Below are 26,571 nucleotides of genomic sequence, written 5' to 3' on the forward strand. Positions count from 1 at the left end.
CAGAAATTGCTAGATGTTTTATATCAGAGGAAACTGATAAGATCATAACTTTGTTATTGTGCAATCTGCCAACAAACAGTGGTTCCCATCCCAGTTTCATCATAGTTTTGGGACAGGTCCCTAATTTTCTTGGCCCTTGGAAAGGAAGTTCTCATGACTGTCAAATCAAATAATTTTCTAAAATCATTACTTTATTTAAAAATACTTATTCAATATCTACAAAGTGCTAGTGTCATTCCCTTTACCTGGATGTTCTTTCCTGCTCCTTGCATGAACTTTATTCCTACTCATCCTTAAATATTTAAGGCAGATGTTAGTGCCTTCATGAAGCCCCTCCCCACCCTTTCTTAAAGGATGGCATTGTAGGATTCCCAGGATAACATGACTTGTTCTACTCAACCAGAATGAGTAGAGTAAGTTGCATTATCCTGGGAATTTCTTCTTTTTGAATAACACATTTATTGAGATATAATTCACATATCACAAATTTCATTCATTTAAAGAGTGCAATTCAATAGGTTTTGTATATTCATAACATTGTGTGTCAATCACTATAATTTAATTCTGGACCATTTTCATCACCCCAAAAAGAAATCTCATACCATTATAATGTACTCCCTGCTTCCTCTTCCCCCCACTTCCTAGTAACCACTAATTTACTTTCTGTCTTTATAGATTTGCCTCTTTTGACCATTTTCTAGAAAGAAATAAAAATATGTGGACTTTTGTGTCTGCCTTCTTTTACTTCATTTACGAATGTTTTTAAGGGTCATCCATGCTGTAGCATGTCATTTCTTTTTATGAACAAACAATATTTTGTTGTATAGATAGACCACATCTTGTTTAGTCATTCATCAGTTGATGGTCATTTATGTAGTTTCCACTTGTTTTTGGTTACTGTGAATAATGCTGCCATGTACATTCACAATGTCAAATCAAATAATTCTCTAAAATCATTAATTCATTAAAAATACATACATGTTTTATGTGGGCATGCATTTTCAATTCTTTTGTATATATATCTAGAAGTGAAATTGCTGGGTCATATGGCAACTTCACGTTTAACATTTTAGGAACTGCCAAATTGCTGTACAAAGTGGCTGTACCATTTTACAATGCCAGCAGCAATGGATGAAGGTTCTAATTTATCCACATCCTTGGCAACACTTGCTATTCTCTATCTTTGTAACTTTAGTCAACCCAGTGAGCATGAAGTGGTATTTCACTGACATAGTTTGAACGCTGTCCCCTCTAAATCTCATGTTGAATTGTAATCCCCAATGTTGGACATGGTGTCTGGTGAGAGGTAACTGGCTCATGGGGGAGGATCCCTCATGGCTTTGTGCCATCCTCACCATAGTGAGTGAATTCTTACAAGGTCTGGTTATTTAAAAGTGTGTGGCACCTCCCCCTAACTCTTGCCCCCACAGTCGCCATGTGAGATGCCTGCTTCCCTTTAACCATCAGCTGTGATTGTAAGCTTCCTGAGGCCTTCCCAGAAGCCAAGCAAATGCTGGCGCCATGCTTGTACAGTATACAGAGCCAGGAGAAAATTAAACTTTTCATTACAAATTACCCAGTCTCAGGTATTCCTTTATAGCAATGCAAAGAATAGCCTGACACACTCAGTGTGGTTTTGATTTGATTTCCCTGATTAATAATGAGGCCCTCTACATAATTAATGATGCCGAGCATTTTTTTAATATACACTGGAAGATTCTTAAGTGAGGGTCCCAAATATTATTTATTTTACTATCTCAAGAACCAAATAAAAACTGGCATATAGTAGAGATACATTTATAGTAATATTTATAAAAAGAAAGAATACATATTTAATTTTTATCAGTATGTGATGATGAATTTTATGTGTCAACTAAACTGGATTAAGAAATACCTAGAGAGGCCGGGCGCGGTGGCTCAAGCCTGTAATCCCAGCACTTTGGGAGGCCGAGACGGGCGGATCACGAGGTCAGGAGATCGAGACCATCCTGGCTAACACGGTGAAACCCCATCTCTACTAAAAAAATACAAAAAACCAGCCGGGCGAGGTGGCGGGCGCCTGTAGTCCCAGCTACTCCGGAGGCTGAGGCAGGAGAATGGCGTAAACCCGGGAGGCGGAGCTTGCAGTGAGCTGAGATCTGGCCACTGCACTCCAGCCCGGGCGACAGAGCGAGACTCCGTCTCAAAAAAAAAAAAAAAAAAAAAGAAATACCTAGAGAACCAGTAAAGCAATACTTCTGGGTGTACCTGTGAATGTGTTTCCAGAGGAGATTGGAGTGTGAATCAACAGACTGAGTGAGGTAAGTCTGCCCTCAGTGGGGCACCATCCAAAAGGCTGATGGCCTGGATAGAATAGCAAGGGCAATTTCTTCTCTCTTTCCTGGAGCTGGAATCCTCCTTTTCTCCTGCCCTTAGATTGCAGAACACCAGGCTCTCTGGCCTTTGCACTCCAGGCCTTATACCACAGCCTCCTGGATTCTCAGTCTTCCAGCCTCAGACTGAAAATTATACCATTGGCATCTGTGGTTCTGAGGCTTCTGGTCTAGGACTGTGTCACACTATCAGCATCCCAGGGTTGCCAGCTTGCAGACAGCCTGTCATGGGACCTCTCATCCTCCACAATTATGTGAGCCAATTCTCCTAATAAATCTTCTGCATCTCTGTCTATCTATGTATCTATCCATCTCTCCATCTGTCTATCTTTCCTTCCTACTGGTTCTTGCTCTCTGAAGAACCCTCAGTAATACAGAATTTGGAACCAAGAACTGGGGCTGCTGCCCCATAAAAAACATCCCATAATAATGTTTGTTATGGCCTTATGGACATAATGTTTGTTATGGCCCCATAACAAACACTTGAAAACATGAAAGTGGCTTTGGAACTGGGTAATGGGTAGAAACTGGAAGAATTTGGAGGAGCAAGCTAAAAAAAGTCCATATTACCGTGAATGAAGGGTTAAGGACAGTTCCATGAGGGCTGAGAAGATGAGCTGTAAAAAATACCTAAATCTTAGGGATTACTTAAGTGGTTGTGATTACAATGTTGGCAGAAATATAAACAGTAAAGGCCATTCTGATGAGGTCTTAGACAGAAATTAAGAATATTTCTGTGTGTGTGTGTGTGTATATGTGTGTGTGTGTTACTAAGTGTATGCCCCTTTAAGGTTTTTAATTGTGATTCTCTTTACATTTTATCCTTTCCTTATTGTAATAGTTCCTGCATTTCTACAAAGTCACAATAACACCATAAAAGTAATTTCTTAAAAAAAAAAAAGGATTAAGAAAATGTGGCACATATACACCATGGAATACTATGCAGCCATAAAAAAGGATGAGTTTGCATCCTTTGTAGGGACATGGATGCAGCTGGAAACCATCATTCTTAGCAAACTATCACAAGAACAGAAAACCAAACACCGCATGTTCTCACTCATAGGTGGGAACTGAACAATGAGATCACTTGGACTCGGGAAGGGGAACATCACACACTGGGGCTTATCATGGGGAGGGGGGAGGGGGGAGGGATTGCATTGGGGAGTTATACCTGATATAAATGATGAATTGATGGGTGCTGACGAGTTGATGGGTGCAGCACACCAACATGGCACAAGTATACATATGTAACAAACCTGCACGTTATGCACATGTACCCTAGAACTTAAAGTATAATAAAAAAAAAAAAGAAAAAAGAATGTTAATAAAAGCAATCATAGGCAGACAATGGCAAGGAAAATGCAGAAAATAAAGTTCAAATACAATTGGAAAAAAAAAATAAAGTCGAAAACAGCTAGAGAAGAAGATTTTGAATGTTCCTTGTACAATGAAATGATAAAAATGTGAGGTGATGGATATGCCAATACCTAGATTGACCATTATGCATCGTATGCTTATGTCAAAATATCACATGTATCCCATAAGTATAAATAAATAAATATCAAAGTCTCTTTCAAAAAAAAAAAAAAGGAAACAAGATAATCAAGTACTCTGAACACTTTCTTTTATTCTCTTAACTAGTATTTCAAGACCTCTGAAAAATTATATGAATGAAAATAGTGGCTTTCGGACCCAAGTTTGACATAATTTAGGGGAAATTTTGGTTTTCTCAGCCAAAAGCTATGTTATTCTAGAGTTAAAGTGTTATTATACAACAGCAATAAATTCAAGTAATACATGTCAACACACCTTGACCAGAAATTAGAAATATCTTATTGGAAACCAGAGTAATGGCCATCTGTGTTATAAATTTGCAAAGAACTTGGCTGAATTGTATCTATGTCTTAGGGCATTATGAAAGGTGGAATTGAGCAGTTATCTAGGATATTTAGTGGAATAAATGTCTATGCAAAATATTGAAGGAGCTGCCTGGCTACTTTTAACTGCATACAGTAAGATGTAAGAGGAGAGAAACTATTTAAAGATGTTCTCACTCATAGGTGGGAACTGAGCAATGAGATCACTTGGACTCAGGAAGGGGAACATCACACACCGGGGCCTATTATGGGCGGGGGAGAGGGATTGTATTAGGAGTTATACCTGATGTAAATGACGAGTTGATGGGTGCTGACGAGTTGATGGGTGCAGCACACACCAACATGGCACAAGTATACATATGCAACAAACCTGCACATTATGCACATGTACCCTAGAACTTAACGTATAATAATAATAAAAAAAGAAATTTATAATTAAAAGGCAAGCAGAGCAGGGTTCTCAGACTGGACATGTAAAGAATGAAGGCATCTTTAGGAGAACAAGGGCCAAACAACCGTTGGACAAAGGGATTAACATGGATACAAGTAAATTAGGTGCTATTCATCAAGACAGTAAGAGAAAGACCCCAGATTCATTTCAGAGATCTTCAAGTCTGCCCCTCTCATTACTGGCCCAGAACAGGATCTTGCTGGCAATGTTTCCAGACAGGTGCCAGTGGGATATCAGTATTTGCTGCCCTGAAATGCTTCAAGTCTCTGCTTCTCTCACCCCAGCACATAATTTCTTGGCAATCCCAGCTGTATCTTAAGTGGGCCCAGGTGCAACTTGTGCTCCCACTCCAGAAAATGTAAACAGTAGCCTTGGTGGTGTCCATGTGGTGCTAATTCTATAGGTGTGCTAAACGCAAGAGCTGTGAGGCCATCGTAGCCTCCACTTAGATTTCAAAGGATGTCGGCCGGGCGCGGTGGCTCAAGCCTGTAATCCCAGCACTTTGGGAGGCCGAGGCGGGCGGATCACGAGGTCAGGAGATCAGACCATCCTGGCTAACACGGTGAAACCCCGTCTCTACTTAAAAAATTACAAAAAACTAGCCGGGCGAGGTGGCAGGCGCCTGTAGTCCCAGCTACTCGGGAGGCTGAGGCAGGAGAATGGCGTGAACCCAGGAGGCGGAGCTTGCAGTGAGCTGAGATCCGGCCACTGCACTCCAGCCCGGGCGACAGAGCAAGACTCCGTGTGGGGTTGGAGCCTCGACAGAGGGTCCCCACTAGGGTAATGCCTAGAGGAGCCATGGGGGTAAGGCCACCTCAGAAGCCCCGAACTACAGAGTCACCACCATGCAACTTCAGCCTGGGAAACCTGCAGGTAAGAGATTCCAACGCAGCAGAGTCACTGATTGGACTGAGCCCAGGAAAGCCATAGGGGCAGGGCTACGTGATGCTTTGGGAGCCCAACTCCGCCCTAGTATGCCCAGGATGCGGGACATGGAGTCAAAGGAAAATATTTTCCAACTTTAAGACTTAATGTTCTCTTTTGGGTTTTGGACTTACTTGGGGGAAGTTATTCCTTCGTTTTTTGGTCTATTTCTCCCTTTTGAAATGGGAATGTCTGTCTGTCCACCTGTTGTCTTTTAGAAGCACACAATTTATTAATTTCACAGGTTCACAACTGAAGAGCAATTTGATTCGAGTGAATCATGCCTTATGTCTCACCCATGTCTGATTCATATGAGACTCTGGACTTTGCCCTTCTGAGTTGGTGATGAAAACAAGTTAAGAAACCCCACAGCAATTAAGGAAACTCATCCTAAAAGCTCTGTTCTTCTAGAACCTTCCTGGTACCAATTCTCTATCTTAGTCTGTTTGTGCTGTTATAACAAAGTATCTGAGACTGGGTAACTTATAAAGAATAGAGATTCATTTCTTACAATTCTAGAGGGTGGAAAGTCCAAGATCAAGGGCCCCACAACTGGGGCTTTAAAGCTGCATGATCACATGGAAGAAAGTGAGAAGGCAAGAGAGTGTGAGAGCAAGAGGAGGTCAGGGAGCTATCGGGATGAAATGAACATGGGGCTATTTGGATGGAATGAATGTATTTTTCATATGAGAAGAATATGAATTTTAAGGGCCAGGGGCATGGTTTCTCTCTCTCTGTGTGTGTGTGTGTGTGTGTGTGTGTGTGTGTGTGTGTGTGTGTGTGTGTATGGCTTGAATGTGTTTCTCTAAGCCATAAGTTAAGTTGGAAACTTAAACCCCAAGAAAACAGTGTTGAGAGGCGGGACCTCTAAGATGGTCTGCCTTCCTGAATGAATTCATGTTGTTAACTTGACAGTGGGTTAGTTAACATGGGAGCGGGTTCCTGATAAAAAGATGAGTTCATCCCTCTTATCTCCTAGAACTCTAGGAGATAGAACTGTAAGAAATAAATATCTGTTCTTTGTATATTACCCAGTCTCAGATATTCTGTTATAACAGCACAAAACAGACTAAGACAGACACTTGGTTCCAGGAATGGTTCTGGAAGAACAGAATTTTTAGGATAAGTTTTCTTAATTGGTTTGGGTGTTTCTAGAATTGGCTGCCTAATCTGATTAGACCTAAAAGTGCTGAGAACTCTACTTCTAATAGTACAGACTGATAGTTCATGGTATAAACTGTTTATAGGGATACACAAAACAACTGTATTTGATACTCCTAATTAACCACTTATAAAAGGCAAGGAACTTGGTAACTGTGTATATGATACCTTTGAACATCTGTGGAAAACCATCAATAGCCTAAGAGCTTCTAAGTGTGCCCTGAGGGAGAATCTTTTCTCCTGTAGACACAGGGCTGAAATAGCTGAAGATCAAACACAAGCCCTCATCATGCAATTGGCTGAATTACAACAAAAGTTGAATGCTCAGTCTGGAAGGCTGTCCACAGTTAAAGTGAGGGCACTGGTTGTAAAGAATGAGGTCGCATAAGTCAGAGTGTAATGGTGTGGGAAAATCCAGGTGAGGCTGGGACATCAAGCTCCTAAATTCTGATAAGCATTGTTTGCCAACAGAAGCGGCCTCTCCATTCCTAGCAGCAGCACATTCCCACCCACAGTGAGATCAGCCTTTCCACCTCTGACAGAGGGGATTAACTCTGTATTTGCCTGAGGAAATGGCAATGTCCTCCTCTGAGTCAGTTGTCAAGCAAGGCAATGCTGATGCTCCTCAGGACTCAACTCTATCACCCCTCTTTGCTTCTAGATCTATAAAGAGATTCAAGTCCCAGTAGGCCCCTAAGAGTGAGGTACAAAGTGTGGCCCACCAGCAGGTGCATTACACTACAAAAGAACTACTTCAGTTTTCTAATTTATACAAGCAGAAATCTGGGGAACATGTATGGAAATAGATACTAAGGGTGTGGGATAATGGTGGAAGGAACATAAAGTTGGATCAGACCAAGTTTATTAATACGGGCCTACTAAGCTGAGATTATGCACTTAATGTTCAGGGAGTTAGGAAAGGTGCTAACACTTTGGTTGGTTGGCTAAAACATGGATCAAAAGATAGCCCACGGTGAGTGAGTAGCAGATGACCTAAACATCCCATCTCCCTGTTTACAATAGAGGAAGGGATGCAAACGCTTAGGGAGACTAGAATGCTAGAATGGACTTGTCACTTAAAACCTACTCACCCACATATACCTTTCACCAATATTTTGATAAATAGATTTGTAAAGGGAGCCCCAACATCCCTGAAGAGTTCTGTGATTTGCAGTCATTCAATTGAAAAAAAAAATGCAATGGTAATGATTGGATCCCAGGGTGGCAGGGGACAAGTGGCAGCATTCTATCATCCATAACAAGGCAGGTGTAGGTACCATAATGGACTTCAGAAGCAAAGCAACATTCAGAATAGTCTGACTCATGTAGATTCATATGCTGAATGAAGGTGGTGCTGGCTAGTTAATCATGATGTTCCTAGAAGTGAAATAAAGAATAAACCTACTAAGTTTTTACTTGATCTGTATTGGCAGAAAACTTTCAGGTCAAGTGGACAAGAGTTGAATTCAAATCATAAAAAGAGAGAATCACAGCCCCTCAATCAGTTCCCAGACCTGAGCCAGTTTACAGATCCAGAACCTCTTGAATGAAGAGGAGGCTGGGTCCCCTCCAAGAAGAACCCTGGTACATTAGTGAGAATTTACCATTAATCTATCTTCCATTCTTCCCCAAAGGGACTTCCTGCCTTTTACCAGGGTAACTGCATTGTAGGAAAGAAAATAATCAAACCTTTCAGGGTTACTAGATCCTGACTCTCAACTAACAAGATTCTTGAAACACCATTGCAGCCACCCAGTCAGAGTAGGGGCTTCTGGAGGTCCCATCATCAATGCAGTTTTAGCTCCAGTCTGCCTTCCAGTGGGTACCCAAAACCCATCCAGTGGTCATCACCCCAGTTCCAGATGTATAATTACAATAGACATACTCAGCAGCTTTTGTTCTTTAACTTGTGTACTGAGGGCTATTATAATGGTAAAGACCAAATACAAGCCTTTAGAGCAATCTCTGCTTAAGAAAATGGTAAACTAAAACCAATACCATAACCCTGGAGACGAATGCAGAGATGAGTGCCAACATCAAGGACCTGAAAGATACAAGGGTGATGATTCCCTCCACATCCTCATTTAACTCTCCTATTTGGCCTGTGCAGAAGATATGGATTCTGGAGGATAACAGTGAATTATTAGCTTAACCACATGGTGACTCCAATCACAGCTGCTATACAAGATGTGGTTTCATTGCTTGAGCAAATTAACACATCTCCTGGTACTTGGTATGCAGTTATAGATTTGGCAAATGCCTTTTTCTCCCTTTCTGTCTATAAGGCAGTTTGCTTTCAGTTGGCAAGGCCAGCAATACACCTTCACTGTCCTACATCAGGGATACATCAACTCCCCAGGCCTATGTCATAGTTTAGTTTGCAGGGATCTTGATAATTTTCCCTTCCACAAGATATCACACTGGTCCATTACATTGATTACACTCTGCTAATTGGACCTAGTGAGTAGTGAAGTAGTGACAACTGTGGACTTATTAGTAAGACATTTGCATGTCAGAGAATAGAAAATAAATACAACTAAAGTTTGGGGTTCTTCTGCCTCAGTGAAATTTCTAGGGGTCCAGTGGTGTAGGGCACATTAAGATATCCCTTCTAAGGTGAAGAATAAGTTGTTGCATCTGGCCTTTCCTGCAACCAAGAAAGGGGTACAATGCCTAGTAGGCTTATTTGAATTTTTGGAAGCAGCACACTTCTCATTTGGGTGTGTTATTCCAGTGCATCTACTGAGTGACTGAAAAATCTGCTAGTTTTGAGTGGGGCCCAGAACAAGAGGAGGCTCTGCAACAGCTCCAAGCTGTTGTGCAAGCTGCTCTGCCATTTGAGTCATATAATCCAGCAGATCCAATGGTACTTTAGGTGTCAATGGCAGATAAGGAAGCTGTTTGGCTGCTTTGGCAGGCCCCATAGATGAATCATAGCAGAGGTCCTTAGGATTTTGGAGTAAAGTCCTACCATCATCTGCAGATAATTGCTCTCCTTTTGACAGACAGCTCTTGGCCTGCCACTGGGCCTGAGTAGAAACCTAACATTTGACCATCATTCACCAAGTTACCATGCCATCTGAGCTGCCTGTCATGAATTACATGCTATCTGACTCATCAAGCCATAAGGTTGGGTGTGCACAGCAGCACTCTGTCATCAAATGGAAGTAGTATATACATGATCAGGCCTTAACAGGTCCTAAAGGTACAAGAAAGTTACTTGAAGAAGTGGCCCAAATGTCCATGGTTCCTACTCCTTCTACACTGCCTTCTCTCTCCCAGTCTGCACTTATGACTTCATAAGGAATACTGTATGATAAGATTACAGAGGCAAAGAAGACTAGGGCCTGGTTTAGAGATTGTTCTGCACAATATGCAGGCAACACCCAAAAGTGGACAGTTGTAGCCTTACAGCCCATTTGGGGAACATCTCTGAAGGACAGTGGTAAAGGGAAATCTCAAGGAGCAGAACTTCAGGCAGTGCATTGGATTGCACCCTTTGCTTGGAAAGAGAAATGGTCATATGTGCAATTTTATACCAACTTATGGGCTGTAGCCAAAGGTTTGGCTGGATGGTCAGGGACTTCATTGGAAAATTAATGACAAAGACATCTGGGAAAGAAGTATGGATAGGCTTCCCTGAGTGAGTGAAAGATGTGAAGGTACTTGTGTTACATATGAATGCTCACCAAAGGATGACCTCAGCAGAGGAGGATTCTAATAATCAAGTAAATAGGATGACCCATTCTATGGATATTAGTCACTCTTTTCCCAGTAACCCAATAGGCTCATAAAAAAAGCGACCATAGAGGCAAGAATGGAAATTATATATGGGCTCAGCAAAATGGACTTCTACTCACCAAGATCAATCTGGCTAGGGCCACCTCTGAGTGCTCAATCTGCCAGCAGCAAAGACCAGCATTGAGCCACTGATATGATCCCTGGGGTGACCAAGCAGCTACCTGGCAGCAGATTGATTACACGGTACTGCTTACATCGTGGAAGGAACAGCACCTTACTAGGATAGAAACTTACTCTGAATATGGATTTGCCTTTCCTGCATTCAATGCTTCTGTCAAAGCTAGTACCCACAGACTTACAGAATGCCTTATCTAACATCATGGTGTCTCACACAGCATTGCTTCTGATCAAGCAACTCACTTCACAGCCAAAGAAGTACAGTAATGGCTTCATGCTCATGGCATTCACTTGTTTTACCATGTTTCCCGTCATACTGAGGCAGCTGACTTGATAGAACAGGGTGACAGTCTTTTGAAGTTGCAGTTATAATGCCAGCTAGATTGTCACCTACTGCCATATTTTGTAGGGTTGGGCAAAGTTCTCTGGAAGGTTGTATATGTTCTGAATCAGCATTCAATATGTGGTACTGTTTCACAGTGAGGATTCATAGCTTCGGAAATCAAGGGATAGAAATGGAAGTGGCACCACTCACCATCTCCCCTAGTGACCGACTAGCCAAATTTTTGTTTCCTGTTCCCACAACTTTATGCTCTGCTAGTCAGAGGGAGGAAAACTTCCATCAGGGACAATAATGTTCCCACTGAACTGGAAGTTAAGACAGCCACATAGCCTCTTTGGGCACTTTATGCCTCTGAGTCAACAGACTAATAAAGAAGTTGTAGTGTTGGCTGGGATGACTGAGCCAGGCTTCCCAGAGGAAATTGGAACTACTACTCCATAATGGATGTAAGGAAGAGTACGGCTGGAATACAGGAGATCCCTTAGAAAGTGTCCTAGTATTACCGTGCCCTGTGATTAAGGTCAATGGGAAATTGCAACAACCCAATCCCGGGAGGTCTACAAATGGTCCAGACCCTTCAGAAATGAAGGTTTCAGTTACCATGCCAAATAAAGAACAATGACCAGCTGGGGTGCTTGCTAAAGGCAAAAGGAATATTGAATGGTTTATAGAAAGTAGTTATAAATATCAACTATCACGGCATGACCAGTTACAGAAAGGAGAACTATTTCGTGAATATTTCTTCCCTACTTGGTTAAGAATATGTTTGTATGTGTGTATATACATATATTAGGCAAATATCTTTGTTTTCATTCTTCTCTTATTCCTTTATCATGTAACATAAGACATATTGACTTTATAACAATATTTAAGTGCTGTTCAGTTTACATAAAAGTATTTAAGTTATGGACTATCAAGAGAATAGCAAACATCACCCAAGGACTTCACTTGAGGGAGGGATTAGTGCATTTTCAGTAGGAACTATTACCTTGCTCTTACCTTTGTTTGGAAATCAAGTATGGTTTAAGGAAATGCATATGGGCGCCAAGTTGACATGAGGTGGACTTCTGATGGTTAATTTTAGTTGTCAACTTAACAGTATTTTGAAATACCCAGAGAGTTTGTGAAGAATTGCTTCTAGCTGTGTCTGCAAGGGTGTTTCCAGAGGAGAGTGACATGTGAGTCAGTGAACTGAGTGAGGCAGATCTGCCCTCAATGTGGATGGGCACCATCCATTTGGATGAAGGTCCAGATAGAACAGATAAAGAAGAGGAAAAGAGATTTCCTTTCTCTTCCACCCTCCTGGAGCTGGGATGCTCTTCTCCTGCTTTTGGACATCAGAACTCCAGGCTCTCTGGCCTTTGGATTCCAGGACTATGCCAGTGCCCACCCCTCCCCATGTCTCACTCAGGCCTTTGCCACTGAACTAAGAATTACATCATCTGTGTCCCCCCTTCTGAGGCTTTTGAACTAGGACTGAGTCACACTGTCACCATCCCAGTGTCACCAGCTTGCAGCAGGCCTGTCATGGGACTCCTCAGCCTCCATAATCATGTGAGCCAAATTCCCTAATAAATCCCCTCGTCTATCTACCTATCTCTCCTACTTGTTCTGTCTCTCTGGAGAACCCTGGCTAATACACAGTACTGTGCTTTGAACTCCTCACAAGAAAGGTCCTAAATAGTTAATGTCTATTATAAATATTCTCCTGAAATAGCTCAAATCCATTGATAGATATTATATATAAATGCAAAAATATGAATTCTTTAAGCACACTTCTTAAAACTAGGAAAATGTATTTTCTTTGATTGATAGCTTACTTACCTATATTTTTCTCCTTAGAAATCACTTTCAGACAAGCAGCATGTCAGAGTTCTTTATGGGAACAAAATTTAACTCAAATCGTGTTGTGGCTGTGTTTCAGTCAAGTTGATTATAGAGCCAGAAGACTAAGACTTGGTGTTTGTGGAAGGCAGAGGCAGATACAGATCTTGCACGAAAGCCTGTCCCTTGAAATTAGAGATGGATGAGAGATATGGACTTATTTTTTAGGATATGTTCCTTCCTGGATGTCAGATGCCATTTGTCACACCACAGATTTTGCTGTCTATCAGGATCTAGGTAGAAAAGGTATTTCAGAGCTTAAGGAGTTTCTCTCCATACGAACATTTTATCCAAAGAAGCAGTCTCAATCTCTCTGAGAAGTTTAGAAACTTGGCGAAAAGTACAACAGTGTGTGCACCATGATATTTGGTAGGTTAGCTTTGTAGCTCAGCTACTTTCTAATTTTAGAATCTACATTAATTCATTTATTCTTGATTTCAACAAATCCATGTGTTCATGGTCTAAACATGAACCACATGACTGTAAACAGTTTTCACAGATGACCAACTTAATACCAGTGAGTAGTTGAGAAACTGGAAGAATCAATTTATTGAAAGTTGCAGATAAGAGCATAGTTTGACAATATGCTTCAAAACACTTAAAAAAAAGTGCATACCTAGTCACATAGGAAGTTTAGTCACAGGGCTATAACTTGAGAACATAATTAGAAAATTGTGCAAAGATTTGTGAACACAAATGTTCATTACAGAATCATTTATGTTAGAGAAAACCTTATAAATAATCTAAGAGGTCAGCAATAACAGGTTGATTTGATAAATTATGATACATACAAATCTACATATGATGGAATACTACTCATACCTTAAAAGCAATCTTGTAGAAGACTATTTAATGGGTAGAAAATTTTCAAGGTATATTAATTAAAAATCAGATCATAAAAATATATGTAGACTGCAAACCTCTTTTAAATGTATGTATGTACATGTGTATGTATATATGTATGTGTGTGTGTATATATGTATGTCTATATACATATACATATATACATACACATAGAGGAAAATACTGAACTCTGATGACATAATGTGTGGCTGTTTTGTGCTTCTTTTCTATTTTCCCCATTTTAGATTAATAATTTATTATAAATGGTATATTATTTTAAAAACAAAACTAAAATCAGAATTCCTAGTGACATACCATGTATGTAGGAAGCTCAGGCCTTAGGTGACAATATTTTAATAGGACTGCTTTTACAGAAGTTTGATGAACGTGATGGAAGGGATATGCACGCATATACATACACATAAGCACATGCACGCAGTAAAGTACGTTTTTGACACCACCTTTAACTTTCACTGTCTATCTTAATGTTTTAAGTATTTTCAAGTTGGAGTGACTAGTGGAGAATGTTTGAGAGAATTCCCTTTCATCAGTCTCAGATCTCTTTGACGGGCAGCTCTGCTTGAGTAGAATTTCCTAGACTCTCTCAGCCGCCGACGTTGCCCCTGCCCAAGAGAGAAGGAGTGATTTGTTTGCTGGTAACACAGGCTCTGCCTCTCCTGGGCTTTTCTCTCTCCTTGTGGAGGTGCCTGTTCTCAGGGCACATTCTCAGTTTCTCTCTGCGGTGATCTTCCTTCAGTAGTCTGGGAGAGGCCTGTGGCTGTTCAGCTGTGTTGAAAGTGGGTAGGGAAAAATGTCAAATGCATTATATGGTGTTAAAAAGCCACAATTCTGTTAATATCCTGAAATCCAGCTTTAATCAGTAATATATTTGATTTTTAAGATCTTCTCATAGATACAGAAGTCAATTGTTTCCCTATATGCCACCAGTGAACAACTGACATTTGAAATAAAAAACACAATGGCGTTTATACGAACACCAAAAATCCCCAAACAAACATAACTTAGGGATAAGTCTAACAAAATGCGTACAAGATCTATAAGAGGAAAACGAAAACTTTCTCATCAAAAGAAACCAAAGAAGATCTAAATAAATGGAGAGATATTCCATATATGTGGATAAGAAGACTCAATATTGTCAAAATGTCAGTTCTTTTCAACTTGATCTAGAGATTCAGTGTAATCCCAATCAAAATCCTAGCAAGTTATTTTGTGGATATTGACAAACTGGTGGTTTTAAAGTTTATATGGAAAGACAAAAACCTCAGAATAGCCAATGCAATATTGAAGGAGAAGAACAAAGTCAGAGAACTGACACTACCTGACTTCAAGACTTACTATAAAGCTACAGTAATCAAGACAGTGTGGTATTGGTGAAAGAATGGACAAATAGATCAATGGAACAAAAGAGAGTCCTGAAATAGATATACACAAATATAGTCACCTTATCTTTGATAAAGGAACAAAGGCAATACAGTGGAGAGAAGTTAATCTTTTCAACAAATGGTGCTGGAGCAACTGGACATCTACATACAAAAAATTAATCTAGACACAAAACTTATGCCTTTCATAAAAATTAACTCATACATAGATAATAGACCTAAATATGCAACAAAACCTATAAAACTAGAAGATAATGTAAGAGAAAATCTAGGTGATCCCGGGTATGACAATGACTAAAAATATAACACTGAAAGCAGAATCCATGAAAGAAAAACCTAGTAAGTTGGACTCCATTAAAATGAAAAATTTCTGCTCTGTGAAAGACACTGTTAAGAATATTAGAAGACAAGCCACAGACTGGGAGAGATAAAATAACTGCAAAATACATAATTAGATAAAGAGTTGGCATCCAAAATATTCAAATAACTCTTAAAACTCAGTGATTGACAAACAACCCAATTAAAATCTTCACCTACCTGTCTCTTACGTCCATGTGACAATTGGTTATTAACTTGGGAGAGTAAGAAATATGTATTGTTTATGCAACCTTCTCTCTGACAACAAAAAAAAGATCCTTGATGGAATAACTTTATGAAGGAGATGTATAAAGAAGATAAAGTTCTCAGGCAATTCATGGGTAACTTATAGGGAGTTGAAGCTGAATGAGATGTTTATTGGAGAGTGGTGGGACACATTAGCAGAAATGTACTCATTTGTTCCTATGGGGTACATTGAAGAAGTAGAGGCAGAATCTCAAGTAAGAAAATAAAACAAAAGAGGCTAGAGGAGGTTTGTTTGATTACAGAAGGAGGCAAGACAGGGAAAAGTTTACAAACTCAAGCTTAAGAGGCAAGTTACCCTGTGTGAACCTTGGCTCTGTCCCTTATAAGCTGTGGGAGCTTGGACAAGTCATTCAACCTCTTGGGGACTTCAGTTTCTTCATCTATAAAGTAGGAAAAATAATGTAAGTAAGCCCTTAATAAGCATTAGTTATTAAAACAAACAGAATATTCAGGAATATTCTTCCTACTCTCATGCTTCCTTCCTTGTTGTTCACACTGCAGACTAGATCTTTCTGGCTAATTCTTGGTGTTAGAAGCATTTACCTTAAATGTCTTTAAAAGGAGGAGTGAATGCAACAACCAGTTCAACTACATTGAAGCAGTGCATTAAGTAAATAAAAAGAAATACATTATAGACATACTTGAATCGTAGGTTGAATATTTGGAGGTGACATATGCTCCCTGCTTAGAATCATCTGCAGAAAGATACAATGTTTCTTGAAAAGTGGTAATTATTGCATCCCTATATGAAGCAATAAAACACTTACCTTGGATCACCGGAGATGCACTAATCTTTTACTAAACTCACCAAGCTTTGCCTCTGGTCTCAATGAGATGGGGGAAACTGCAGCCAACATTTTGCTGTGACTTAATGTGGCTTTGTATAGAGCTAAGATACATGGCCAAGGATACCTGATTCAAGTTATGCATGGACCCTCCTGTACATCAGAAATGACCAGCAAGGAAAGTTACTAAAGCATAGTTATACCTCAATAAGTGCATTTGTCATTCTTGGTATTCTGCTAATTATTATTATTATTATTATTATTTTAGGGACAGTGTCTGGCTCTGTCACTAGGCTGGAGTGCAGTGGCATGATCATAGTTCACTACAGCCTCAAACTCCTAGGCTCAAGCAGTCCGCCTGCCTCAGTCTCCCAAGTAGATGGGACTTCAAGCATAGACTGGGTCTTGCTATGTTGCCCAGGCTGGTCTCAAACTCCCGGCCTCAAGTGATCCTTCTGCCTCATACTCCCAAAGCATTGGGATTACAGGCATGAGCCACCATACCCAACAAATTAATATTTTTAAGAGGTTAAATGTTTGTTCTATATGCCACATAGGAAGGAAATGAGGAGCCAATATTAAAATGAGGCCTGTCTGCCATCCAAACCTAGATGTTTTGAGTTGCATATGCTAGAGGGTAAATTCGAATTCTGATTGTAAGGTTGAAGGCAAAAGTGCTAGTCAGGTCAATGACTAATTTGAAAAACTATACAGTCAGCACTGGAGAATATTTCTTTTAAATACATTGGGCATCTGTCAACTGAAATCAGGAGTTCCAAATGGTCAAAGTAAGCCAACAAAGTATTTCTAAATGAGTTCTGCCAATCATATTTTTTAATATATAAGAATCATCTTCAATTAGTACACTAATTATTAGTATGTGGAAGGACACTGCTAAAAGATTCAAAAACAACTTCTTCCCATTGATGAGTAAATCAGTCCCATGATATTAAGTTTATAATATTTGCTGGCAGGGTAATCTTTGCTTTCAAGACTGTGCAAAGTTAAACGTCTGACTTTACTATGTTTTTAATTCAATTACAGTCTATATTTGAAGGTATTTCATATAAATGTAAATATAAACACAGGACATGAGCTAAATAATTCCAAGAGTTTTTGTGAAAAACTTGTGATCCCTGGTTGACAAAGTATATAATAGATAAAGTATCCCTCATTGTCTATTACTCACTCCTCTGCCCAAGTGCTAGAACTTCAGCCGAGCACAGAATGCTTTAATTTGGAGATGAAGAAGGTTTTTTTTTTTTCCCAAGTAGAAAGCATACCACTGAGAATATGAATCACTAAGGGTGACATTAAATCTTGCAAAGAGATAATATATGTTCCTGTGGTGGCTCAAGAGACTAACAATAAATGTTAAATATTAATAAGACTGTAGAAATCCTCATGGATACGGTCATAAAGTAACACTAGAAAAGGGAAAAAGACAGAGAAAATAAAAAGCATGGATCTGCATAGTGGTCTTTACCATCGTGCAGTGTATGTTTTATATTTGGGAAAAAGGTAAATAAAGAGAAGCGATCATGGAACCCAAAGGGAAAACTCAGATTTGGGGGCATATAAAATTTAAAAATAGATCATATTCTTCAGAGACAGGGAGGCAGTAGACTCTCCTCTTGTGCTATGAGATGCAAAGGAATTAGTCCCCACTTTGAAGAAGAATTCCCTTATGAAGCTTGAGAGTGAATCCATTTGCTCTCGAGTTCATGGTTTTCTTAGCTTTTGAGCTTGCTTTGGTCTCGAGGGATAACAGAAACAATAGTGCTGACAGAGAACAGTAGTGTCAAGCCATCATTCAGAGAGCAATGGCTGGTTGGGCTAGGCCAGGACTCAGCCCTACCTAGTGGCTCCTCTTCAAAGCTTGAAGCCATCCAAGTCTCTGAGTATATCAGCAGACCAATTATGAGAAAGAGAGTTTCTGTCGATAACACTGGCTCACCCTGCACTTAATTCTGAAAGTGAGCCCTACTTTTAGACTCCCTTCCTTCCACCCTGACTATACCAAACCTGAGGGATAGGGGCACATGGGCTGGGCTGCAGTGGTCTCTGACTGAAGAGAAAATGCATTTTCTCACATGTAAAATAAAAACAGAAAAAAGGCAAGAAAGCACTATGTTTACATCCCCTTGAGGGTTCAGACCCATGTCTAGCTTGGATTGCTACATTAAAAAAAAAAAAAAAATCTGGATCTACTGGAAGTAGTGAGCAGAATAGCAAAGAAAGCTAGTTGAAGGCTAAGTAAAGTGTGTATGGCCCATGGGGAGTATGTGGAGCCTCTCAGTGAAGCATATACCATCTCCATCAGATGCAGTGGGAGCTGGATGCCAAAAACCAAAGAAGACATGAGTCTGGATGTATTTTGAGAGGAGTAAAGGATGAGAGCCACACAGCAGGAGAGAGGGACCTTGAGAAGGACTTGGTGTGTGACCAGAGTACGCTGAAGTGCCCCATGGCCTACACATCCCAATTTTACAATAGAACCTGGACTCACTGTGAAAGATGCAAATGAAAAGATGGAAAATGTCAAGAGTCTGATAAGATTCTCACTTGGACTTGTTTCATTTTGGAAAAGGAGGAAAGATAGGGGAATTAGTAATTATTTGCAAATTATTAAATATTATTTTGAGAACAAGAGGTAGTCAGAGGTTTTTTTTTTTTTTTTGCTTTTTCTTTTGTTTATTTTCCACTTTTAATTAAAGAAATACAGGTCAATTAGGCCACTTGACATAAATTTGATCAAATTCTACCAAAGATGAATGTGATATCTCTCTCTTCATAGCATTTTTCTTAAAAACAGGTAGTCCGATTTGAATTTTCGTTTGTTTAAAATGAGACATTGAATCAGATGGCCCCAGACTATTCCCAAATCCACATTTTTTAATTAGGAAAGAAAATGTCCTTTTCAAGCATGCATGGGTTGACAAAGGAGGCGTTTTTTTCTTCTGTGAAGGCACTGCCCTTGGAGTGAGGGTTGGAGAGGAAAGTGAGATTTCCTAGCCTTCTTAGAGTTTAGAACCACAGAGCACAGAAGAAGTGAAAGCAGAAGGGGAGCCTTTGCTCCTCCTCACACAGCAGCAGAGCAGGACAACTGCATGCTGAAAAGAGCTGCACACAAAAATGCCTCTGCCTGCCACCCAGTTTCTTCTGCTTCCAAATACTTGCATTTACTTAGTTGCACTGAAGCACATTTTATCTGGGACTAAAGGAAAAGGAATGTTATGGTGAAGTGGGTGCATGGCATATCCTTATGTTTTGCAAGAAGAAAATCTGAGTTTCCTTTAGATAAACAATCATTTATTTATGAGGACATCTTTTTTTGGGACAAAATGACAAGATACTTACCTCCTCATTGTCTGTGAGTCAGAGCAATAATATCCCCCCAGCATAAAGGCTGAGGGTCAAAAGACGACGTATCTGATCACCATTCACCAGATACATATCTGAGAACCAGGAGGACAGACTTCAGTGACAGAATAGAGCTTAGTGTGGGAGAATGTGTTTGGTTGCAAGTAAGAAACCTGACTTGGCCAGGCACAGTGGGTCACACCTGTAATCCCAGAACTTTGGGAGGCTGAGGTGGGTGGATCACGAGGTCAGGAGTTTGAGACTAGCCTGGCCAACATGGTGCAACTCTGTCTCTACTAAAAATACAAAAATTAGCTGGGTGTGGTAGGTGCCTGTAATCCCAGCTACTCAGGAGGCTGAGGCAGGAGAATCGTTTGAATCTGGGAGGCAGAGATTGCAATGAGCTGAGATGATGCCATTGCACTCCACCCTGGGTGACAGAGTAAGACTCAGTCTGAAAAAAGAAAGAAAGAGAGAGACAGAGAGAGAGGAAGGAAGGAAGGAAGGAAGGAAGGAAGGAAGGAAGGAAGGAAGGAAGGAAAGAAGGAAGGAAGGAAGGAAGGAAGGAGAGAGACCCTCACTTACAGTAGCATCCTTTTCTGATGTAAAAATTAAATAGTTTCTGGTACTGGCTCAGCAATTCAATCATGTTGAGACATGTATCCATCCAATTCCCTTGACTTTTTTTCTCATTGTTCCGAGATAGCTTCTTTAGACCCAACCACATGTCAACATCTAAGGCAGGATAAAGGGAACTAGGAAAAGCGATGCATGTCAGCCACATCTGTCTATTTTTATAGAGAAAACAAAATATTTCCCAAAAATTTTTCCCCAGCAGAGTTCTGACTGCATCACAAGGCCGCCTCTGTCTGCAAGGAAGGCTGGGAAATCCAGCATCAGGGTTGTCAGGATTGGTTGTGATCCATCACCTGGAGCTCTGTTATTCTGAGCAAAACTGGATCCTGTTATCAAGGACAAAGGATGGAAGCATTCTGGGAAGGCAAATAAAAGTGTCTATCCAACACAGTAACTTGGAAAGAGTAAGGAGTTTATTTTAGACAGGACTGAGTTCCAAGTCCCAACTCTATTATTGATAAGAAATAATTGTAGAGAAGTGGAAAAACTTGGGGCCAGTCATCTGGAAACCTGAGTCCTTTGTCTCTCTTGTGTCTCCAAGAATGAACCCAGTTGACTAGAAGACTCTGAGAGTTTCTTCCAGCCCAGCAGTGGCTCATTTCAGGCTCTGATGTGTCGTGACTAGGGTTTGGAAGGGGCATGGTTTCTGCCCTTACGACCAATGAGCAGTAGGTGCTGCTAGGTCTCTCCCCTTCCCCAAGTCATCTTATCACCTTGGAAGGTGTTGTATGAGGCGTAGGGGAGAGGCACTTTTGAGCACTTGAGGTCAAAGAGACTTGGGTTCGAGTTTTTGTTCTGCCATTTACGAGTCTGACCTTGGGAAAATTACTCAAATTACCTCTCTGTGCCTCAGTTTCTGTGTGGGAATATAATTTATATGTATATTGCAGGGTATTATGAAGAATAAAGAAAATGTTTGGATGGCGCCTAGTGCAATTTTTGGCACAAGAAAAACAACATTCAATAAATAACAACTACTTTCATTATGACTGTTGTTATGTGTGGTTGTTGTCACGACTCTAGTGTTCCTAGACATAAGCACTTTGATGACACAGGAATTTGTCTCCAGCTCTCTCCTTTTCCCAAGCATTACAACCTCCTACTTACGTTCATGTGGATCTATTTCACTAAGACTACCTTGCTTCCATCTATCTTTTCCTGGCACCCACATGCAGTCCAGAACTATTTATTACTGTCTTCTCTTAATATTGTCCTGGTCCCCCCAAGAACAATGAAATATCTCTTGCATATTTCTTATCCACATAGGTTTGCTTCCTGTACTTCATACTTTTCTATGTTCATAAACCACTGCTACTGGGGTAATGATGAGCTGCTATCATCTATATGTATTTACAAAAGGCCATTTGGGGACATGATCTTCATTCATTTCACTAAAATGAAGTTTTGCCTTCATTCCTAATAGAAACCAGTGTTTGAGCAAAAACAAAATCAGGGCCGGCGTGGTGACTCACACCTGTAATCCCAGCACTTTGGGAGGCTGAGGCGGGTGGATCACTTGAGGTCAGGAATTCAAGACCAGCCTGGCCAACATAGTGAAAACCCATCGCTACTAAAAATACAAAAATTAGCCGTGCGTGGTGGTGCGAATCTGAAATCCCAGCTACTTGGGAGGCTGAGCAAGAGAATTGCTTAAACCCAGGAGGCGGAGGTTGCAGTGAGCCAAGACTGTGCCACTACACTCCAGCCTGAGGAACGAGAGCCCGTCTCAAAAAAAAAAAGTCAAAACCCCGAAAGTCAATCAGACTAATTTCTAAAACCAATAATCACAAGAACACCATAAAGTCAGTGCATTCACTCCCCATTTATATAGCAGGCGTGGTAAAAATGCATTGCAAGGAACAACTCTCACCAGTTTATCCAACTTTGCAAGTTAGTCCAGCCACCCTCACTTCTAGCCAGTCAGCCTTAGCCCAGGAGGCACTGAAATCAGAAAACCCTGAGGAAGTGAGCACAGAAGTGTGAGAAGAGAGCTTCTTAAAGACTCTCTTGCCAGCTAAGATGAGAGGCTGACATTTTTCAAAGTCAGAGGGGAGAAGGTGGGAAGTCAGCCTACCAAGAAGATATCAGCAGAGTTGAACCTGTGATTTCAACTTAGATATACAACTTAGTTGCCAGGAGAGCTGTGTCTGAGATATCTTGGGAAGAAATAACATCCTGGATTGATGGGCTAGACATGGGGGAGTTTGTGGATTTAAAAGCAGTCCATTCAGCCTGTCTGCCCCAGACTTAAGTAAAAGTCTGACTTTATGCCACTCAGACAGGAGTTAAAAGAGGCCCACGCTAGAAAAACAGTTTCAATTCGGAAGATAAAAGTTGCCTGAATTCTTACTCAGCACTTCAGCCCCTTGTCTGATCCTAACTTTGTACCCAGATTTAATTCTTTTTATACCTTGAGTTATTTGTAAATTGCTTTGAAGACAAAATCAAGACTTGCTCATTTGTTGAATTCCCCACTGTGGCTAATGCAGAACTTTGAACACAGTGCCATTCCCATTAAATATTTCTTAAGTCGATCTGTAAAATAAACCATGCTTAGGGATTTAAGAAACTAGGGGTCATGATTTTATTAGGTGTGATGGGATTGTTCCAATTACATACATGGGAAGCCATCTAGGGTTGTGGGGCAAGACATGACGTTTTGAGTCAGGCTGGCCTGGGTTTAAGTTCCTGTGCAGCCATTCTTTGCCATGTGACCTTGGTAAGTTGCTTTTTCCATGTGTGTTCATCTCTGGGCTCATCCCTGAGCTGCCTTTTTCCAAGTCTCAGTTTCCTCATCTGCAAAATAGGGATTCTCATAGTACCTGCTGCGTAGAACAATAACAGCATCTACTTCAAAGATTCTACTTCTTCATGAGGGTAATTCCTCATAATCCTTGCAGAGATTAAGTGGGAATCATGGTTGTACAGCTCTTAGCACAGTTGCCAGCATATATCTGTGCCTCATTAAAGAGGAGTTATTAATAATAATAACAATAACATTACCATTTTCAGTTACTACTTCAGCTCTGGATTTATTTTGAGTGACAATTTTCACTCCCATATTGACAAATTAATAACCAATTCCAAATAAATGTGCCCAAGCTTTCCTTGAACACTGGTATCATTGGTACTATCATGTTAAGGTGGAACTGTGTTTTGACCATTTGATCAAGGTCCTTCTGATTTTTTAATTAAAAATATTAAGATAATCCATTGAACACATGGATTATATGCAGTGTTATGGAATTGCTTGTGGAATAATAATAGCTAATGTTTATTGATCATCTACCATATGCTTTGCCTTGTGCTGAGGACTTGATATCCAATACTCAGATCAGCCAGGATTTTAGCTCTGATTTACAGATGAAGGAAAGAAAGCTCAAACAGATTAAGTACTTTGCTCTGGCCAGAAAGTAGCAGAGGCCTGATTTTCACCGGGCTGCAAACTAAAAGTGTGTGCCCTTGCCAGGACTCCTGACATCTAGAGTATTCGCCTTCGGGATCTGTACCTGGTGCCTTGCCCAGAAGTTTCACAGTGGTGATGCACTGCCCAACCCCACTTCAGCAGCTGGGGTGACACTCTACGGCTTGTCTTCCAGGATTCCACTGTTGCATTTTAACCCTGTGCAGTTACACCAATGTACATTATTCATTTAGAAAGTTGGAAACCACATCTGATGTATCCAACATTCACAATAAACAGCAAGAACATTTGAGAGTAGATTTTCCTTGCCAGCAAACATGCACATTTATCATATTTTCACCACTTCTCTGTACACACAGCTCCTTATTTCTCCAACACTTTCTTGCACTGTTCCTTCTGTCAATGAACACACATGTTATGTTGTGTGCTTACAGTACAATAGAACAAGTCCTCTTGCAAACATTCCCTATGATTCTAATTGTCCTTAACTCTTCTCTTGCTGAGTTTGGAAGACCAAAATGTGAGAAAACAATACCTTTGGTATATAGGTTTGAGAGAATATGTACAGTGAAATGTTCACAATTGCCTTCAGTTCTCCCACAAATAAGCATTCAAGGGGCTCCTGTTATGTGCCAAGTGCTGTGCTAGGCTAAGAGTGCTATTAGCAAGAATGGAATGCCTTCTCTCAAGGAGCTTTCAGTCATATGTGGGAGACTAGGATGCAGAACAAGTTTCATTCTAATATGGTATGTGCTGGGTAGAAGTATATGCTGTGTTTGCCTTTGAGAAAAGGCCATGTGAAAGGCATCCCTGGGTGAGTGGAGGCAAAGCAAGTCATAAATGATTGGGGTAGGTAGATGATGTGTCAGCTAAGTACAAGAAGTTTGGTGTTACAGGACCAGTGGATCTCAAACTGTGGTCCCTGGAGCTATAGCTCAACATCTACTATGTTCCAGGAAGTATCCGAGCCCTGGAGACACAGAAGGGAACAAAATAGAATTGATAGAAATGGACTGCCTGAAGCTTACTCTCTGCTGTTGATATGTTATGTAATCTTAGGTAAGTTACTTCACTCTTTGGACTGAATTTCTTGATCTTCAAGAGAGAGAGATTGAAGACAATCACTAATATTCTTTTGTTGACTTTAACGCCTTAAGATTCTATATAATAAAGGTTTCCAAAAAGGTTAATTTTTTTTTCATGGAATGTTACTGAGTACGCTGTGAGCCATACACCATCCTGGGCTCTGGAGTTCACTGAGGACAAAAGTCACTGCTCCTGTGGAATTCACCAGCTGTGTAGAAAACAATTTTAAATAAAATGTATAGATATGTATTACTAATTGTATTAGTCTATTTTCATATTGCTATAAAGAACTACCTGAGATAGGGTAATTTATTAAGAAAAAGGGGTTTGATTGACTCACAGTTCTGCAGGCTGTACAGGAAGCATGGCTGGGGAGGCCTCAGGAAACGTACAATCATGGTGGAAGGTGAAGGGGAAATAGGCACATCTTATGTGGCCAGAGAAGGAGGAAGAGAGAGAGAAGAGAGGTGTCACACACTTTTAAACAACCAGATCTTGTGAGAACTCACTCACTAGCACTGAAAAAGCCCCCATGATCCAATCACCTTCCACCAGGCCCTTCCTCCAACATTGTGGAATACAGTTAGACATGAGATTTGGGCGAGGACACAAATCCAAACCATATCATTCTGCTGCTGGCCTCTCCCAAATCTCAAGTCCTTCTCACATTCTCACATTGCAAAGTACAATCGTCCCTTCTCAACAGTCCGCTAGTGTTAACTCATTTCAGCATTAACTCTTAAGTCCGCAGTCCAAAGTCTTATCAGAGACAAGGCAAGTCCCTTCTGCCTATGAGGCTGTAAAGTAAAAAATAAGGCAAGCAAGTTAGTGGCCGGGCGCAGTGACTCACACCTGTAATCCCAAGACTTTGAGAGGCTGAGGCAGGTAAATCACAAGGTTAGGAGTTCAAGATCAGCCTGGCCAAGATGATGAAACTTCTCTCTACTAAAAATACAAAAAATTGACCAGTGGTGGTGGTGGGCACCTGTAATGCCAGCTACTCAGGAGGCTTAGGCAGAGAATTGCTTGAACCTGGGAGGCAGAGTTTGCAGTGAGCTGAGATCATGCCACTGCACTCCGGCCTGGGCAACAGAGAGAAACTCCATCTCAAAAAAAAAAAAACAAAACCCACAAGTTAGTTATTTCCAAAATACAATGGGAGTGCAGGCATTGGGTAAATACACCCATTCCAAAAGGGAGAAATCAGTCAAAACAAAGGCGCCATAGGTACCAGGCAAGTTCAAAAATCAGCAGGGCAGCCATTAAATCTTAAAGCTCCAAAATAATCTCTCTTAACTCCATGTCTCTCATCTAGAATACACTGAGGCAGAGGGTAAGCTCTTAAGGCCTTGGGCATCTCCATCCCTGTGGCTCTGCAGGGTATAACCCACTCAGCTGCTTTCATGGGCTGGTATTGAGTGCCTGCGGCTTTTCCAGGTGTGTGATGCAAGCTGTCAGTGGATCTACCATTCCAGGGTCT

Source organism: Colobus angolensis, unplaced genomic scaffold (genome assembly GCF_000951035.1).
Source record: "Colobus angolensis palliatus isolate OR3802 unplaced genomic scaffold, Cang.pa_1.0 Scaffold81, whole genome shotgun sequence".
NCBI lineage: Eukaryota > Metazoa > Chordata > Mammalia > Primates > Cercopithecidae > Colobus > Colobus angolensis.